This window comes from Amphiura filiformis, chromosome 18, assembly GCF_039555335.1.
Source record: "Amphiura filiformis chromosome 18, Afil_fr2py, whole genome shotgun sequence".
Lineage (NCBI taxonomy): Eukaryota > Metazoa > Echinodermata > Ophiuroidea > Amphilepidida > Amphiuridae > Amphiura > Amphiura filiformis.
The window spans coordinates 43074898-43096469 of NC_092645.1; the positions used below are offsets into that span (position 1 = coordinate 43074898).

At 36.5% G+C, this 21572-nt stretch overlaps 1 protein-coding gene across 1 annotated transcript in view; it reads left to right on the forward strand.

Annotated features, from left to right (window-relative positions):
- Positions 1-21572, forward strand: part of LOC140138698 (insulin-like peptide 7) — a 273171-nt gene that overhangs the window by 160973 nt on the left and 90626 nt on the right. The gene's annotated exons all lie outside the window — the stretch shown is intronic.

Genomic DNA, 21572 nt, shown 5'->3' on the forward strand with positions numbered 1-21572 from the left:
TCTGAACATCTTTTGAGTCATGTTGAATAATGATACCACAAACTGTGCTGAAATATTTATAAAGAAATAGTTACCACATTTTTCCGATGTTTTCGAGCATGATAATTGAAATGTATTATTTGGAATGATGCGAGCCTCCCTCTTATCCTCCTCTCCTTCAATACGCATTCCTTTTTCTATCAATATTTTGGGGAAACTAGAGACCCTGAGGCCCAATGTGGCTTTTTATCAGCGTGGAATTGGGCTATTGAAGTTGAAATTCGTACACCCCTTTTGGACCGTGCCTATTTCACTCAAATGGAGTTATCTGAATGGGTGACTCCATTTGAAATCTACACCATAGGGGGTGTATGCATTTCGAATGGAATAGCCCATTGTGCAGGATGTATATGTGATGCAATCAAGTAAATTCAGTCGGAACTGGGAAATGTTGACTTTGAGATATAGCCAAACAAAGAAAATATTTGCTTTTGTTTCCTATTGTTTTGGAAACTCTTTAATTGCTCATATCTTTGGATCTGGTTGTTCAATTTCAATGGCGTTTTCTGTAAAATCCAGCTTTGTAGATACTTTTTACTATCATATAAGAAATTGAAAATTTAATATTTTCGAGTTCCGACTGATTTTGCTTGATCGCATCACATATGACTTTGCAGTATAGCTGAGTTTACTTTACGTATGCAATTGTGCTAATTGCACAAGTATACCGCCAAACGACTTGTTAAAATCGCAGTGTCACCTTTACGCTCATTTTAGCGGGAAAAATTCAACTCCTGGAGCAATGAAGCCCCGCATTCATTATGCTCACTCTTCAACAGTATTTCATCAAGTTGACATTATATATGTTTAGATAAGTCATTTCTTTTCATATCTATCAAACCCATTCACAAGTTGTAAAGGATTTTCAACCAAAATATTAAATTATATGGTGCACTCAAATTAGTATGCCAAAAGATATACGTATAAGTATTAGATAAATGATGAGAAGCAGACCATTACTAGAAATAATAGGGGTCTTGTTGAGTTATGGTGTCTAACGAAGCACTTTGCATTTATTCCAACAATGGCGTCTGCGGTATGAGTACCCCTAACAGCGCCCCTGGGTGAAATAGAACAAGATATATAGAACGTCTTGCCAAAAGACACAACACGTTGGCTTTGAAGGGGTTTGAACCCGCAGCCTTGCGAACATGAGTTGAACCCCTAACCGTTTTGTCACCGTGCTCCTTAACACAGAGGTGTAAAGTGTAAAAGTGGATGAGGATGATACTCTTAAAATAGACGATGACAATCGCTTCCAATAAAATGCTAGCAACAAAAGCTCAAAATGTTTACTTCATCCTATGTGTATGGTATGACAGTAATGACAGCCTGTAGAGTGTTAGTCTATTTAACAGTGGTCTTAAATTCATGTACAAGGATAAAATATGAAAAGTGAGTGGCAAATCGTGATTTGCTAATTTATGGCAAAATAATAATTTTTGGGTTTGGAAATACTCATAGCTGTACAGCAAGGCCAGCTGAAATTTCTGCCTTAATTCGAGACCTGGTAACAGGTCCCAATGATTTGTAAATTTGATAATAACTTTGTGTGCACGTTATGGTTACCTTGGTGTTTGACATATGTGACCATCCATCTCAAACCGCTCGTTAAGTCGGCAAATTGTATTTCGAGTCACAGTGCAAAATGTACATAAAGGTTGTATTCATATTTACCTAATGTTTATCCTACACGTGTCTCATTTGTGACCGTACACCACGAATGAGCCGTAAATGTCCTCAATTGTATTCTGAGTTACAGTGTAAAATGGGCATGAAGGTCGTATTCATAGGTACCTCAATTTGGTGCTACGTGTACCTCATTTAATGAGATACACGTAGCACCAAATTGAAATACCTATGAATATGACCTTCATGCCCATTTTACACTGTAACTCAGAATACAATTGAGGACATTTACGGCTCATTCGTGGTGTACGGTCACATTTTAGTGTCAATCAAACGCCAATCCAATTGTTGAAGAGGATAATAAACTTATACTTATGTATAGAGTTAGTAAATAGCTCTAGTCTTTGTTTGCTTTGGCCAAATCTTGTTCAAGTGGTGGGTTAACTAACAATCAAGAATGAGAGGACATTCCTGAACCTCATTGACTTGATGATTTGAAGTGACCGCCAATTATGACAATTTGATATGTAATACCAGCGATGTGGAAAAAGAGAAATAATGTACCCTTTTACTGAAGAAGCAAAATTTAACAAGTCATAACTCCGCTTCTGGATATTGTTTGAAGTCAAATGATATATCATTGTAAAGCTTATGACTTTACGAGCGTTTCGACGTGGACGGTCACACATACCCTCACTTTGGCTGTAATACTATATTTAAAAACTGGTCTACCTCTCTATAATCATGGTACCTTATTTGTTGGGCATACTGTAATAATCAGAAAAGTGATAATATTGCAAGACACAATTTGCGTCAAAAACCTACTTTTACATAAACATGTATGCTGAATTCTAGTCACCTTTTAAATAAGAGTATTATTTTCAACATCATTATTTTCAGCTTATTATGTCATGTGCCTTTTACAAGTGTGGTTGTTTCAGCCTTCTTTACAACATAACTCAAGAACCACAGGGCCTACAAAAGTATATTTGTGAGATATTTCAATTCCTCTTTACACTCGCTGTGAAATGATCAATGCAATTTTTGCCAAAGCTCACTACCATTCGCAAGATTATGCTGTGAACTACCAAATCGCAACAGTTTAAAATAGTTGCTAAACTTAAAGAGGAAGCCCCGTCAGAGCAGTTCTTCTGGGGTGAATATCTGAATTTGACAGGTGCTAATTGATGTTTTAGAGATAACATTGTCAATGATTAATTTGATAACCAGGCAAGTTTGGTTCACCCCAGAAGAACTGCTCGGATGGGGCTTCGTCTTTAATGAATGCCTCACAGCCTGTAGAAAACCACGGGGAGTTTTGATGCGTTAATAATTAACAAGTCGAATAGTGTTCTTGCTAAGTATAATCAATCAAAAGAACTTGATAGTAAGGTTATTTTGGTCAAGTGTTATTGCGGATACCTGGCAAATGTTGAGGTACTTTATTGCCCACTCCTATGTGTCCTTCAGTCAGCGTTTTCTTTATGCAAGTGATATTTTGTCTTGAGAGAAGGGTTGTGGCTTTGAAAAGGCCGCACACCAATCTTTTGTGTCTTTAAGGGTAGACGATTTTCATTAACTAAATCAATATATTATTGACAAATAAAACTTTGATGTTTTACAAAAGTTCATTCTACAAATCATTTACTTTGAAAGCTTGCTTGATTTATTGTTGTGAATGAGTAATGTACGTTTTACAAAAGTGTAGTTGTTTCAGCACTCTTTACAACATAACTCAATAACCACAGGACCTACAAAAGTATATTTGTGACATTTGAATTCTTCTACACAATCACTATGAAATGATCAATGCAATTTTTGCCAAAGCTCACTACCATTCGCAAGATGCTATGAACTACCAGTTTCTGTGCAGGTTGCACCCAAAACCATCAAATGAAAGAATGTGTCGTTAATAAGAGCAAAACGCTTCGCCATATTTAGTTTCTCAAAGCTACGAAACGGGTTTTCACACTTCCGGCTAATATACTTAAAGAGTTATATTGCACTTAGTTTTGATATAGAATGAAAACGTGTTTCACAACAGCAAATATACTGCGCCAAGAAAGTATCCGTACACTTGGAAAAATAATTACAAATTCAAAACTGGACCATATTGGGTTTGATTTGTTTTATTATGAGATGCGTTATCTAATCCTGCATATTATGACACCCCATTGAATCCAATGTGACTTCAAAAAGCAAAGTTACAAGCATTTGGAGTTCGAGGGAGGGCGAGTTAGCGCAGCGGTAATTCCCTCGCTTTGCACCACTGCGGTCCCGGGTTCAAGCCCCGGCGCGGCCCAAGGACTCATGTGCACTTGGTTTATCCCGATTCCATGCTCGCTCTCGCAGGTTTTCTCCGGGATCTCCGGTTTCCTCCTATATCGCAAAAATCGGTGATTAGTTGTTTGGTTATCAAAAACTTCCTTTACCCAATGGAATTTGGGGAGCTGCACAGATAATTGGTGGATGTTACAAACTAAATGCGGATAGGTGTGCGCCGTTCGGGAGCAACCTAGTTGATGCGATCTGATTGTGATGATTCACCATTGCAGCGAAATTACAGCGCTTTGGGTCCTCTAAGATCTGGAGAAAGGCGCTTTATAAATCCAAAATTTATTTTATTTTATTTTATTTTTTTGATTAAAAGTGACAAACTGGTCTATTCAAAACTCCACGGACTAGACATCTGGTTTGAGAGTGGTGAATGGCTAATCTGTGCGTGCCTTTAATTAAAAACAAAAGGAACAAAAGAAAACTGAAACAAAAGAGCTGACAAATAAAATGAAAGTTATGAAAAGTACAGAGAAGTAAAAACTGGAATAAAACTGCTTTAAATAAAGATTCATTGAAGAAACTGTTTTGTCTCTTTGTTGCGCTTGTTGGAATCTTTTTGCGCCTTGTATAGGCCAGTTTGTCTGGACCTTCGTCTATTCAATTGCTTCAATTACTTCTTGAGGTCACATTGGATTCAATGTGGTGTCATAATAGACAGGATTAGATAGTGCATCTATTAAAAAAACAAATTTACCTCAATATGGTTCAGTTGTGAAATTGTGATTATTTTTCTAAGTGTAAGGATACATTTTTAGCGCAGTATAGAACAGTATGTGGTAACTGGTAACCACTATGTGTAGGAGGCTCTATCACTTTTTCGTTCAGTCTAAACGGTTTCATTAAAACGTATTTCAGGCCTAATATTTCACTGGAATTATGGGGGAAATATCAACTTTCTTCTGAGGCACAGATCTGGCCACATATCCTTAATCTGTCCCTTAACGATATTAAACCAAACGCAGACACCGAGACTACAAACTTTACAGAGACTACAAACTTCAAAAGACCCATTGTTTCAAAGATGTTAAAATATAGTGTAACATTAATTACAATCATTCAGGGGCCTCGTTAATTAAATGATTTACTTAAAATGATTAACTTACTTGCAAATATTTTAACAGAGAAATGCCTCCAAGATAGACCCTTCGTGTTTTTAATAAACAAAGTATCCAGATAATAGATAGTCAATAACTTGGAAAAAAAAACCTTGAAGAACTTGTCGTGTTGATGAAGAAACTAGTTATTTTTGTAGCCATTTGCCCAACTAATTACTATTGCATTTGTTTAGAGCAACCCAGATTCCTTCAAGTAAACCTTGAAGGCTTTCAATACCAGACTTGTAGTCGAGTCACTGAAAGTCGAGTCCGAGTCGAGTCGAGTCATCGAGCCCTCGAGTCTCGAGTCGAGTCGAGTCATGAAGCCTTCGAGTCCGAGTCGAGTCGAGTCATTTGAAGTTGTCAGTCGAGTCGAGTCGAGTCGAGTCAGGCCATTCTGTCGAGTCGAGTCGAGTCGAGTCGGATATATTTTGTCGAGTCATTTCGATTCACTTCACGTTTTATATACTTGATAGCCGAATTTGCATGAATTTGTACTTTTTTGAAATTAAAATCCCAGTGAGAGTACATAATATTAATTTATGAATCTATGTGCTCCATCCAGTGCATTGTGGAAATCAGTAATCAGTCAGACTTGTAGTATTGCCATTAGGACCCGCCATGAGTATGGGTACGGGTGCGTGTCCCGGTACGGATTTCAGGTCATGGGTAAGGGTACGGGTACGGATCCCTAGCCTTGAGTATTCAGTACGGGTCCATTCCAAAATAGGGTGCAAGTACGGGTACAGAGCCATGGGTACGGGTACGAGTATGGGTACGGAAATTGGGACTCGAGTACGGGTCCAGTAGTGGTATGGAAATTGGGACTTCAAGTACTTGTATGGGTCCTATTATGGGTATGGGTATAAACAAATAAAATTAATCAAGTACAAAAAGAGATCAAATATTGGTGGTCATAGTGAATCTAGCCTAAAGGTGGCATATTGCAAGTGAAAAAACTATGTCCGAGTCCAGTCCAATGTCCAAATCTATGTAAAATGTGAAATGATTATCTAAAAATGTAAAAATAGATCTCAAATTTGTTGACTTTACTTATTTGGCCACTTTCCAAATGAATTGGGGCTGTCAAATCTGTGACCTGTTATTATTCCTACATATCCACCAAATTATTTAGATTTATCTGTCACTTAGCAGAATCATATTTTTGTTATCATTTAAAATGAAATAATTGATAAAAATTTCTACAATATAGACTTATTTCATGGAACTTTCCAATCCATTAAGCTCTTGAAAGAGAAACATGCACACTGGACCATACATCTCAGCTCCCACTCAGTAGGATAATAGTTTACATGTAATACTGCACACAGCGTATAGGTATGCCAGGCAAACCTATCTGCTAGTCAGCCAAATTTGCCTAGAACACAATACATATTTACATAGAAATTTAAAAGAACAGGTAGGTCAAGGAAACCTACATAAATACTAGTATGTTGTCTATATTTCACTTGACCCAAATATATGATTTTTTTTATGGCGATGAGACACTCGCACATGGAATTTTAGGGGGATTTTGACCCACATTTTGATAGCAGTTCCACATAGAAAAGCTGCTATCATCATGAGACTAAGATCTAGAAACACCACCGAAATCCCAGACAAACTTGTACCTAGACCAGTGACTTTGACTCGCGTAGTGAAGCCGACATTGCTTAGCAACGACTTGAACAAGGACGCATACCCGGACGCAAGCAAGCAGATAATGATAATACAGAACATGTTGCATTTGACGCGGCGCGGGAGATAACGGCGCAGTAACCACGCAACCGAGAGCGTCAGAATGTACGCGATTATCTCCGCGCCTAGTAACCCTGTCAATCCGTCAATATCACCTTGGATACGGGGCTTCACCTCCCGCTGTGGTAAGGGATGGGCAGTCATAGGTCTAGGTGGTATGTCTATGACCGAAATGCTGTTTTGTTAGCTGAATCTTTTAGATGAAAGTCAATCTTTGACAAGATGTAACTTTGCTACAGAAAGGGCTATGACAAAACGGTTTTCAGTTTTGACTTTCTTTACTCAAGGGCTTTAATTTGATATATAAAATGATGCAGTTTGATGGCAAATTTGAATTCACCTGGCATACCTACAGCCTTGTCCCTAGGCGCAATTAAGTAACTGTGAGTTTACATGTAGTGTGCTACACAGTAATTTCATCATTATATTTAGCAATGATGGAGCTTTCGAGTCTTATTATGCACATCTGGATAATTATATCCATGTTTTATTGATATTTTAAAATTCATAAACATCCCAAATTTCATTATGGTAAGAACCTCTCTATTCATTTGACTCAGATGCACAAGCCCAAGCCTGGGCACAAGAAGTACATGTCATGATGTGGCTGGTGGAAATGCTCACACCAGTCAGTCACATTGCAATGTAGTTCTTCATGTGTGCAGCATGTAGAGGAGTGTATTTGGATGGGGAATAATCAAAATGATTAATAAAAGCTATAATAATGATATTTTAACATGATAACTTGAAATTCACCACAAAAAAGAGAGTATCTCGAAATGTTTTCCCAGTTTGCTGGGTTTTTTTTTTCTGTATTGATCAGTCATTGTGTGAATGAGACATGTAGCATACATGTAGGGGTGTGTGCACAGGCTGTTACAATGACATGTGTGTAGCATTCATGTACATTTTGTGTAGCCAGGCTCAGCAATGATGGACAATGGACTTTTCCACCATGCCAAGTTTGAAGCATGTAAAAAAAAAGGTGGATCCTTTAGCCAGATCGACAGGTAATCATACATGTACATTGTACACACATACATATAATTTATATTTTAAGTTATTATAAAGATGCTGAGAGATAGTAAGCCCACTTTGTAAAATATAAGAATCACAATACACTGAGATGTGTGGAAGAAAACGTGCAGGTATTATTAGAAATATTAAGGTATAATTTATTTTTTCGAGTCATATTTAAAAAGCCGATTCAGCCACAGTGACTCGAGTCACAAGCCTCGAGTCATCGAGTCGAGTCATTAAATTTCGAGTCGAGTCGAGTCATCGATTCATCAACCCTCGAGTCGAGTCGAGTCGTCGAGTCACCTTGCCTCGAGTCGAGTCATCGAGTCACCAAAACTCGAGTCGAGTCGAGTCGAGTCGAGTCATTTCGAGTCGAGTCACTACAAGTCTGTTCAATACACAAAGTGTTCAGAACAACAAACATACACTGTAAAAGTCATAGAACACTTGCCACTAGTGTGGAGTGCTGGAGACAAAGGAATGTGGTTAGGGAAACCATCTGAGTGCCAGAACAGGAACGAATTCTGAAAATGATAAGAAGAGAAAACTGGCCAAGTATGGTATTTGGAAAAGAAAAGATGTGACAGCCCATACCTATCGACTATTGAAGATGTGCAAAGGGACAGGAAGGAAGGGCGGTCAGAATAGGTAACCAGCATCCGGAATTGGAGAAACGGCATGGTGTGTGCTGGAAGGATGGCTATCAAGTGATACGCCTACGGCTCTTTTGAGATATATGGTATACTAAACTGAACTTCTAATGGTCCTCTTGTGTCTTCAATATAAACGAAGACGATTTTACAAACAACGTTGGTATCTAAAACATGCACATCTATCAGGACACAGTTCGTTAAAGCCTATATTTTTATACAGGGTGAGTCAAAAAAAGTGCAATAGAGAAAAGAATCCATTTTTATTCAAGAACCGAGTTGAACTTTTTAGGTTTTAAAACATTTTATATATGGTATATTCATCAGTGACCTTGTGTGAAAAAAGTAAGGAATTAGCATTTACCGTTTTGTTTTTATGACACATTTTATAGCGTTACCCAATTTTAATGTTTGTCCAAGAGACATCTCAAATTTGAATGTCAGCCCACTCTGTGTTAGGTAGATTGGAACAACTGCCATTTTCTTAACCTCATTGGCATTAAAATAAAATGGATCACCCAGAGTGTTATTGCCCTTGGTCTTGTTTAAGGTGAAGAAACATTATTTGTTGTTATTTTCATTTTACCTTTACTTTAAAGATGTTTATTCTCTATCAAAAAGATACAAATTTGTAGGCGGGTTTTTCAAATGTCAAAATTATATGCGCGCAAATTGAAGTGGAGTGAATTTCAAAATATCCAAAAAGTTGGACATATTGGGATTAAAAAACTGGTGTTGGAGTCGAGTGAACTATGATTGAAGGACTTAAAGTAATGTTAGAAAGTTTGTTTGAACAGAAAAAAAGAAATTAAAATAACGCAAAAACAACCTTATTTAAGTTAAAGATTCAGATCTGGTGTCTTTACCGTGCATTGTGTGCTCTCATTCAAAATACATGGTACCTCGTGGACAAATAACGAAATTGGGTATCGCAGCAAAAGGACTCATAAAAATTAAACGGTAGTCGCGATTCACTTCATATTTTCACAGAAGGTGGCCATTGAGTGTAGCATTTATAGAATTTTTCAATATTGGGAATGTTCGACTTGGTTCATACATAAATATTGATTCTTTGCTCTATTGCAGTTTTTTTGACTCACCCTGTACATTCATAGACTGATCTTTGAATGTCTTGGGTACAAAACCTCATACTCGACATCCACAAAGTCAATTAAGAATCGCAGTTAAGTGGATTTATTGAACTATGTCCCTGACATGAGACTATTTATATCATCATCGGAGAGAGTTTCGTGAAGTCTACATGCACTAATTTTGTTAACTTCGACAAATGTATGATTTCTCATTAATGTGTGCTTGCATACTTTTTCTGTGATATTTTAACAAAGCCAGACATCTCCGGTAACCTTTTGTACATCCATAAATCAAAGTGTGTCCATCTAATAGGTCGTAGTCATGGTCGGTCACTAGTCTTGTAAAGAAACCTTTTATAAGCACTTGTCGCATTGATGAAGAAACAAGTTATTTTGTAGAACCAAACCAATTACTATTGCATTTGTTAAGAACAACCCAGATTCCTTCAAGTCAGCCTTGAAGGCGTTTAATATGGTGTCATGAACATGTTTTTTTGATGTATACAGATTTTAACGTGAACAAAATGGCTATATTTAACATTCAAAATGTTGAGCCTATGGTCCTACTCCTAAAATTAACCTAAAATAACTCTCTTCACTCTGATGAATTAGTTCCGTCAATTTTTTTCTGTCATATCGTTAAATTTAATTTGTGATGATATTATGATATTTTTAGCGTAATCATGTTCACATATAGCTTGAAGGTTATTATAATGTCCTTGTGTGTTATTGCATCTGGTGAACAAATGCTAAATTCAATTTGCAAGTTTTGAGTTATTGTTATTTTTAGTCAAGAGTTATTACTTATACCGTTATGATACGCCGTTATGATGCTGAAAAAATAGGGTCATTCAAAACTACCGGAGCTTCAATATAAATAATGTCTGCTAGTAATATATGTTTTATGTTTTCAACTTAATTGTTCAGGGCGTTTTGGTGATAGTAAATTAATTTTATTCACAACGGAATTAATCAATTGGAAATAGTCATCTGTATAAATATTGCCTAAAATGTGCTAAAAAAAAGAACTAAATTTTAAAGTCACTACCGGGAAGTGTATTATGATGTTTTAAGTACGACCAAACTTTAGATAAGAAACTTCGACAATTGCATTACAACTTATTTACTTGCTTATTCGTCCTGTAACACTTACTGTAACAGACACAAAACAGTAGCGTAGCAAGCAGGGAGCAAAGGTGGGGCACTCCGACAAAAATTTAAAGAGAAAAGTGCCCCTCTGATAAAAAAAAATGAAGGAGAAAATCGGGAAGGCAAAGGGAAAAAGGCAAAGGGGCAAGGAGCCCTTTTTCAACCAAAATTCACCCCCAATATGGGTTATAATAGGGTAAAATGCAAAATATTTACAGAATATCAACAGAGAAATCATCGATCTTCTTGTAAGGTTGAGTGGCAATGACAAACGGGTATTCCGAATGGAAGAATCACGTGAATTAGACGATCTTTAGCTAGTTTTCGTTGTTGAAAAGGATTCAATCAAGCTGCCTGAGCGAAGTAAACCACGCAGACATTTGTGTATACGTCCATTTAAGTTTTTTATCATTTGTGAAGTACATGAAGTAAATCATCTAATCTTATCTGGTAAAAATGGTTTTATTTATGGAAGTTCTGAGTTATATATGAATAACCTAATTCTGCGGAAATGTTCCGCTTTTCCACTGAAACTATGTCAATACATGTAGGGAATTAGTGACATTTAACCTATGCTGCCGAGAAGGATATGAATCTACTTTATCGTCAGCTAATGAAGTCAAAATAATTGGTTTTGACCTCCAGGGTAACTATTGGGCGAACACCAACAGGAAATTAACGTCTTTGTCTTATTTCATCGGAGGATATAGTACAAATCCAGAATTCTATGTAATTCTTAGTTATTGTGAATTCTAGTCACGAGAAAGAACAATAGGCATAAACATCTCAGCTAACTTGCATTTAATTTGTTCTGTACTAAACATATTGGGCTTTCATTTTAAGGGGACACGACCTTTTGTTGGTCGAAGCAACCAAAATATCGATTTTCACTGTCTAAATCAATATATTATTGAAAAATAACATATTGATGTGTTACAAAAGTTCATTTACGTATATACTTTGAAAACTTGCTTGATTTATTGTTATTAATGAGTTATGTACGTTTTACAAAAGTGTTGTTGTTTCAGCCCTCTTTACAACATAACTCAAGAACCACGTGACCTACAAAAGTATATCTGTGCTATTTGAATTCTTCTACACGCTCTCTACGAAATAATCAATGCAATTTTTGCCAAAGCTCATTACCATTCGCCAGATGCCGTGAGTTACCAAATCGCAACAGTTTAAAATAGATGCTAACCTTAAAAGTCTAAAATATGGTAACGACAAGTACTTTTTACACCCCAATTCGCGATGTGCGCCCTAAAGTGAACTGAAGAGAAATGCATCGCGCACAAATGTGCGAGTAATACCTCTCGCGCTTTGCTGTATAAATATGCTAGGATTTGATTTTAAACTCGTATTTAAACGCGGGCAGCCATTCGGCATGTTTATGTTCAATGTGTTGCGTTCCTTCGAATAGGAAGCAATCATCTTTAAAGAGAATAAAATCGACCTTGAAGGAACTCTGTTCAGGTAGAAAATATAAAATGCAGCTAATATTACCAAAGATGAAGCAACTGAGGTGGAATCAACCTTTCCCTACTATGAATAATTCTGAAAAGGTCTGCTCACCATCTGTAAATGTTCAGTTCCGATGGCTTGTATTTGCCATTTAAGACGATTGGAATGGCTGGAGCTATATTTTTCCAGTTTTAGCCATTCAACTACAAACCTGGCGTGAAGTTCTTAATATTAATACATTGATTCTTACAGGAAATGCATCAAGTAAGCCAATAATGTCATTTACATCTAGGTCTTGCTGTTTTTGTGTTGAGGTCAATAATACTCCATTATATCAAAACGAAGGTTTTTGGGGTTTTTTCCTCACCTGAGAAAAATCATGTACATGGGGCAAATATGACTGAAGCAGTAATTATCATGATTAATATCTGGCATATAAAGGGTCAAAGAGAACTACCGATCAACATTATGCCAATGTAATCACAATATGGCACATTCTCTTCATAACAAAATTCATGATTTTCAAAAATAAATACCATAATATCCATCACAGAGATATTAAAAGCCTCATAGATAATCATATTTTAGACAAAGTTCGCACAACTATATTTCTGGGCATATTAATTGATGACGATCTTTCATCTCACACTTCCAATGTTTCCAAAATAGTCTCTGAATATAATGGTACCATCCGTAAGGTTCGCCCCTATATCTACCTCATTATATACACTTTATAACACCTCTGCTCTCCCCTACTTATCCTACTGCAATATTATCTGGGCTGACAAAAATAATTCCCATACTAATTATACATTATATCTCATACAAAAAATAATTTTTCGGACATGCACCAACTCCCTTTCCTTGCCCATGCAGACCCACTTTTTAAACAACTCTATACTCTAAAGGGGCAAGATATTTATTTCCATCAACTTTTAATATTTTGCCATAAACTCATCAGACTTTGATTAAATGGGGATGGCACTAGTGGAGACCTTTTATTTTGGCTGTGTTTATGTTACTAAAGTAAGCGAAACATTACCGTTTTATTCTTTAGTTTTATTGCTGATATCAACAGAGAAATCATCGATCTTCTTGTAAGGTTGAGTGGCAATGACAAACGGATATTCCAAATGAAAGAATCACGTGAATTAGGCGATCTTTAGCTTGTTTTCGTTGTTGAAAGGGATTCAATCATGTTTCACCGTTGTTCATCACCGATTAACAACTCGGGGTTAATTTTCATGGTCCAATACCACCACAATCTACTCCCAACAGATTTGTCCGTTAATGAGTTTTTATAGAACTAACAAGACGATCACCTTCACATGTGATTTCCATGTTAACATGTCTAACACCAAGTTAGCTGATAATAGAATTAGTATTCAAGGAGCTCTTTATTGGAGCTCACTTTCTCCTAATCTATCAAGTTCGGTGCCATCTTTTAAATCAACTCCAAAAAATGTACAACTCTGATGAGCTTACACCTGTAGTTGTTGTTTTTCCTCATTATTCAGGATCTACTTGCATATTGTTCAATATGTTTCTCATCATATCGGACCCGTTTGTCTGTCTGTTTGTATTGGTCCAGTCTTAAGTTATTTTTTAATTTATATTTATTTATTTATTTATTTGTTGGTTTTTGTAGGCAGATTATCGCGTTCTTGTTCTGCTTAACTATACACCAATTATCATATTTATCATTGCCATATCTTCGTAAATAGTTACCTGCTATGTAGGTTAAAACTTTACTAAGTCTCGTTCAAGTGCACGGGCAAATGTTATCATTGGGGCTAAATACGTTTTTGTTTATTGTTGTAATACTTATGCCATGCCGGAACTATTATTATTACAATGGGATTTTACAACCCACTTACACCAACTGTGTAGGTTGGGTTGTTGGTTTCCCCATTCTCACTACTAACAATATTGATTTAATATTGAAATCATAGCTCTCGTTTATACTTACCCACAAGGTACATGTCTTCCAAATGTATTTATTATCTTTCTATATTTTTGTTTCTCTCGTTATAATTCATTACTGACTCTTGTTCAGGGTGGCACAACAACACGCATTGCATTTCAGTGGCATCCTCATCATTTTCACCATGTTAACCGGTGTTAATCCTAAAGGAACTGCATTGGCTTCCTGTCACACAAAGAATTGTTTTTAAACTTATGTTGATTGTATATAAATGTATTAATGAGATTGCTCCGTCATATTTATCTGAACTCCTTTCACATTATGTTCCCACCCGTACGCTTCGATCTGGAAACATGCAACTTCTTCAAGAAAGAAAATCCAACCGCACATGGGGTGACAGATCATTTGCAATCGCAGCTCCACGTCTATGGAATGAACTGTCTATTTATATTAGAACTGCTAAAAATGTAACTGTGTTTAAAAAGTTGTTAAAACTCATCTTTTGTCAGAGACATTCTGTAATTCTTAAGTTATGTTTCTTAATTTACTTCCAGTTTCCTTTGTCTATTGTTAGTTTTTGTTTTTGTTTTAGTGCCTTGAGCGCTCTTAATTGAGTGGATATGTGCCTTGTCGCTATTATTATTATTATTATTATTATTATTAATAACCGGTGTTTGTAATTCTTTGTATGATTGGAATTTGATGAAAAATAAACTGAACTGAACTGAAAGGTAATAATGATAGGACTATTAAAACCTTTTATGCCCTTTACATACCCTTTATAAAACCAGAAATTTTTCTGACAAATGTTTATGTTTGCTGGGTTGCGATCAACAGGTTCATTTTCTGTTTCCAATGCAAAATATCAAACAATCGCTCTTCTATAATTTTATGTTCGACCCCTCTTCAATTAGGTAAATAACATTTACAAATGCTATATCTAAAAATCGCAACAAAAAAACCACTGATTTATACTGTCTGGTAGCGCAGCTTTGTTATAAGCTTATAAAAACGCACTTGCCTTAATGTGTTCTTGATGCATACTACTACTAGTGGTGAGTGAATGACCTTGACTATAAATTAACTGCATCGCACTTTATGGCGCAAGAATTAATATTGGTCAGTGAACACTCGTCGAATTTGAGGCGATTTTACTACAAATTGATCTTAAAAGGGACAAAAAGGAGTGGGATCAATTGATATTATTTGTTCAGTTTGTTGGCTTACTCTTTTTGTGGAATGGATTTTAAATCAAAATACCACAAACACTATTACTGTTAATATCCTTTTGCATGTGTGCTCGTGTATATTGACAAACTGAGAAAATTTATTGCGAGTTAACCCAAATTCAACCATGTCTTTACATTCTGTTCAGGAATCAAATGGTAATATTTGCTCAAGTGGCAGGTGTGCCTAGACGGGATGATATATTTTACACAGTGCGTACATCATCCGCACACCCTACTTGCACGTGTCAATTGCCTATTTAACTTCTTGAGACTACTGAAAAGAACATATGTACTGCTCGTGTTACATCATAATAACACAAGAATGTCGGGCAAGAAGTTGAACGAGACTGTATGCGAGACCTAGGGCACAGATATAAATACTTTCCTGTCTTCGATCCTAGCTATTTGGGATCATCAAAAAACCTATTGCATATAAGTAACGCGTCTCGCTGGAAATCAAATTACAAAATAAGTTATCACAAATTGTATTTTAAGCTTTAAATCGGTACCCTAAGTAGGTCTGTTCCAAAAATATAATACAATGGGTAAAATGATTGAATAAATATTCGGAAAGTACAGTATACTCTACATCGTGGATCGACTTTCTGTCTGGTAAAATATTTTCTCCCTGTGTGGCTGTGTGAGCTTTTTTTCTTCATTGAATATTCTTGGTTTAAGTAAAGGCTAATGGCCGCTTACATTATAATATCTGTTAAAGTTGTCAAAAAAGTGATGATATACATACACATTTTACACATACATTTTTCGATTTGTATAGTGCCTTTTACCTAGGTTTAATGCGCCACTGTCTCATGGTGGATATTGTGGATTGTGGATAATCGCGTGCTTACAAGTAGTATTTCTCTGCCAATATTTTTTTTAAGTAGAGAGCCAATGTGGGATATAGGCCGCTCCAAATATCTGGAAAACGTATTAAGTTAGGAGCTGGGAAAGGTTTGTTGGTATAGAGGTGAACAATAACTGAATATTGGCTTGATTATATTTTAAGCCTACTTAATTGGGTTGCCCTTGAAAGTTTGCATGGTCAACTGGATTGGCATTTAAGGCTGCAATCGTTCAATTTAAATGTAGTAGAATTTGGAAGTATGCCAATAGGGTTTTAAGATATATGACACCAAACAACTAATATTTACAAAAGGAGGATTTTCCAAAATTGCTATATCGTTATAATGTGCCTAATTTGTAATAGTATCTTAATAGCTTGATTTCAACCATGTCCACATAAGTTTGAAGGGCTTGATAACTCAACGTTGCATCGACAGTTGAAATAACAGGTGGATTTTGCCTCAACGTTAAATTAACGTCCAATGTCCATTTTCAACTAGATGTCGACCAAATTTCACCCGCATTTCGACCCGATATCAATGCCTGTAGTTCAAAATCAGTTGGTAATGGATTGAAAATGGTCACGATTTCAACCACATTCCAACATAGTTTGAAATCAGGTTGATAATCGACGAGTTGATATAAGGTCAATGTGGACTTCAACTTGTACCCACTGAGTAAGCATCATTTAACAGTAAACTTCAGAACTTACTGCAATAGAGTTAGGACCCTGGGCGGAACCTTCATCATTAAGTATATTATTCAAGTCCACTTTGTTTGATAACATAATATGTTTTGGACACTTTGAGTAATGTATGGGACACTTCAGGGCTTACTTGAAGCAATTTGGGTAGTTTTAACCATTTGCAAGAGTAATTGGTTACTGGCTACAAAAAATAACTCTTAATAAAATTAGCTCCTTTTCAGGGATCTTTTCAAGTGATGTACAACCTATTATTACTTGTTTTGGAAACACGGAGGGCTATCTTTGAGGTCTTTTGTCTGTTAAGATATTAACGGGCACAAGTTCATTAAAGTATAGTCACGTAATTGTCCATTTTCTAGACGTAAACAATTTTCTAAACCTCATAAAATTAGACATGAACTTAACTAATGAAACTCTTAAACATTACATTGCACTGAAAGTCTGCAAACCCTGAAGCTAGCCCAGAAGCGCAACCAGGATGATAGCCTTGTGTCCTCACCCACCGTCCTTGTAGACCAGCGTTCTCTAGAAAACACTTTGCAATGCAAGCCGAAGACCTGACGCTGGACTTCCTTCCTTTCAGCTTCTCCTCCTGGATAACAGAGTACTGGGCTAAGGATTCAAATGGTTGGAACCTTCCAAGAAAGGCCTGGATAAATTTTAATAGGACTAAAACAGAAGGAGAACGCACCATTGACTTTTTACACAAGCTTGGCCCATCGTCATCCATCGCCAAACTGTGGATGTGGTGAAATTCAAAAGAAGAAGAAGAAGAATGTAGTTAGAAACTAGCTACTCCCTCCGCTGTTCTCGTATCATTGTCTGTACATTAATGGTGGAATTACAATTTACATAATTTCTCATCCTTAAGGCACCTTTATCACACTTTTTTTCTCACTTTCTCATACATTTTATTAACAAGCAATAAGAATTCACTAAACAGGCTACAAACAGGCTAAACCTAACCTACGATATTTCAACTTACAGTTAATTGTAATCACGGATATTTCGTCGCCCGTATCACATACTGACGTATTCGACATTTTTAACATTTTTGAGAAAATTGGTATATTAGTTTGTTATGTTCTACTCTATATATTCACCGAAAACCATGCTTCAAAGTGGCTTAATTAGTAAGATTTTAATTAATTTAATTAGGTCGTATTTACAAAACCTTGAAATGTCTGCATCACATAACGACGTATTTGCCGATCACCTATACTGCGCAAGCCCAGTACATCGTATCTGCAATTTGAATAATTTGCCGTTTCACATACTGTCGTAATTAGTTGCGCTACGTATTTGCGCGACTCTGTCATTGCACGGCAAAATTGTTGTTTTGTCCTTTTCACATACTGACGTATTTGCGCAACTGTTTCACATACTGACGTATTTGCGAGACGTATTTGTTATTTGAACGGCGAAATTGACATTAGTCCTTTTCACATAGTGACTTATTTTATTTAATATTGATTTTTTGCAGAATAAGTTATGCTCTGATAGTGATAAGTGAATTATATTGAAAACGTGGTATATTTGCATTACTGTTAACCTGGTTTTAATCGACAATAATATTTTAATCAAGATTATGCAGCAAATGAAAATCGCTAGATTTTCAAGTTCGATTTTCTCGAAATGCGTATTTAGCAAATACGCCAGTATGTGATACGGCCGACGATTTGTTGCGTGTGTTTGTAGGACAACAGAGGAATTTTGCGTTCATAATTACGACATTGAATACCTCCCCCATCGAACTCCACAGTTACGCGGCCTATATAGTAAGTGTGCTTTCATTCGTTTACCTCTAATTTTGCTTAAAATGGACAGAAAAACTTCCTGACAGTTTTTACTAACATTGTTTTATAATTAGTGACTGAGAATAACAAAATTTAAGTAAAAACAGATACTATTGGTAAAACACCATACTTTTTATTTCTGTGTTTTGTCCCGGGTCGTTCACCGCTCCCTCGGATCAGACGTGATACCGTAGTCATCAAAAGTAGCTCTCGTTTAAAAAATAATAGCTAACCGATATTGTTTTTTAAAACAAGTCACTTTTCAAGGCAGTTTTAGTTTGTCAAAAATCACATTTGCAAGATGCATTACGTATTTCCAACAATATATGCTAAAGGTTTCCTGGGAATCCCGATAGCTAGGATCAAAAACAGATATATTTCACCTACAGTCTTGTACATCATTCTTGCAAGACTTTATTTCCAACTTATTTTGGTTTATATTATGTTGTAACGCAGGCAACTACATACTTTCTTTTCTTCTAATCTGAAGAAGTTAAATAGAAAATTGGCACGTGCGAGTAGGGTGTGTGGACGAGATACGCACTGTGCAAAAGATATCAACCTCGACCAGGTAAACCTTCTATCTGGGCAAATATTTCTATTTGATTCCTGAAAAGAATGTAAAAACAAGATTGAATTTGGGCTGTTTCGCAATAATTTCCCCCAGTGCGTCAATATACCCAGACGACACACAAGATAATAACAGTAGTATAATTGTTAGTATCATTTTAATTTTAGACCCATTCTACAGCAAAGAGTAAGCCAAAAAATCAGTTAATCTCGCTCTTTTTCTGTCCATTTTCAGCTCAATTTGTAGTACAGTCACAATCACCGGGGTAATCACTGAGCAATATACTTGTTGCGCTAGAAAGTGCGATGCAGTTCATTATAGTCAAAGTCATTCACTCACCACTGGCGAATGCAGTATTAACCCTAACTCCCTCTCTGCTTTTGGTTTAAGTGGAAGGAAGGAATGAAGGAAGGAAGGAAGGAAGGAAGGAAGGAAGGAAGGAAGGAAGGAAGGAAGGAAGGAAGGAAGGAAGGAAGGAAGGAAGGAAGGAAGGAAGGAAGGAAGAAGGAAGGAAGGAAGGAAGGAGGGAGGAAGGAAGAAAGAAGGGGAAGGAAGGAAGGAAGGAAGGAAGGAAGGAAGGAAGGAAGGAAGGAAGGAGGAAGGTAGGAAGGGAGGAAGGAAGGAAGGAAGAAAGGAAGGAAGGAAGGAAGGAAGGAAGGAAGGAAGGAAGGAAGGAAGGAAGGAAGGAAGGAAGTTAACAGAGAAGTTGTTTCCCTTCCCGGGAATTGACCCACCGAATAATCGGGTGCCAATCAGCAAAAAGGGTGTAGCAAGACACACGTCGTGTCATCCTCGCCCGGCCAACGGATTTGGGTCTATATGTAGTTTGGCATGATTATGCAATCAGATCACATGGGATGCACGGTCTTGCAGTCGTTTTAATTGTGCTGTATGGTTTTGTATGGTCTAGTAGCGTTAGCGTTAAATCAGATAAGTAAACATACGCAGGCAAATGTTGGTCAATAATATCTCACAATTGACAGCAAAGTGCGTAATTGTTCCAATCTCGCAAATAAATAACCCGCGTTTGAATAATCGTTTCTTAACGGGCGAACAATTGCGAGTAACCACGACGAGTAACCCCGCATACTTGTGCTTCGCGTATTTTAATCTAAAAATGCGTATTTAAATAACGAACGGAAAATACATTTTCAATACTCTTTTAAACCAAAAAATTTTGTTATTTTATGCAACAAATTTGTAAAATGGTAGTAATGAATGACGGACATCTGGGTTCGTTTTGGACCTTGGCATTTTTCATAGGGCTCTCACGTTCCCCGGGAAAATCACCTCGGTCCGAACAAATACCTCCGATTTTACTCAATGACCTTAAAACAGACAGCGCCCAGTTGTTATTATAAAGTATAAATCAGTGGTTAGCCTTTTGAAAGTTTTAGATAATAGCATTTTGCATGTTATTTACTTGATTGAAGGTGGGTTGAAAACATAATACATAGTGATTGTTTGATATTTTTCATGGTTAACAGGCAACTAACCTGTAGATATCGACCTACAATCAAAAGAATATTGTTATAGAGTATTTGGCTTGATCCTACATTCGGGGATTTGTTTGGCTATGATTACGCTAATTCAGTGCATCATAATGGCACAGTGTATGCACTCCTCTTTGCTATAAGATAAACTAAATAATGCTAGGTATACTTAACCACGAATACGAGGAGTTAGTGCAAGAATGTCTTATCCGTAATAGCTGCCTTATAGATATTTAACCATTTCTGCATTTTATATTGTACACATTTAAACATTTCACACCTGGCAGCTATCGCAAATACGGCTTTCCTGTCCTGAAACCTGGTAAAATAAATTGAATGGGGGCTTTCCTGTGAGCAAAACAACATAAGATAAACGCGTTGCTCGAAACCTAAGAGTCCTTATTTTGGTTCTAAATTACTCACAAAGGCACGTCTTCGAATTGTTTAAGTTTGTATGGATATACAATCCAGTGCAGGTGATTCAAGTCGTTGACCTTGAGGAGATACTTCGCATATTATGTTTGTTTCCTCAAACCTTTTATATATTTTGTCTGCACATCGGAGACATCAGTTTAACTTAAGGGGGTACTACACCCCTCGATAAATTTGTGTCTATTTTTGCATTTTTCTCAAAAACTAAAAACACAGTGGTAACAAAAGTTATGTATATTTTAGGGGCAAGGAATCCAATTACTACACTGGAATTTCAGTGACCCAAGACAAGCGGTTCGTTATTTATGATAAGAAAAGAGGTACCGCTAGAATGTACCTCATTT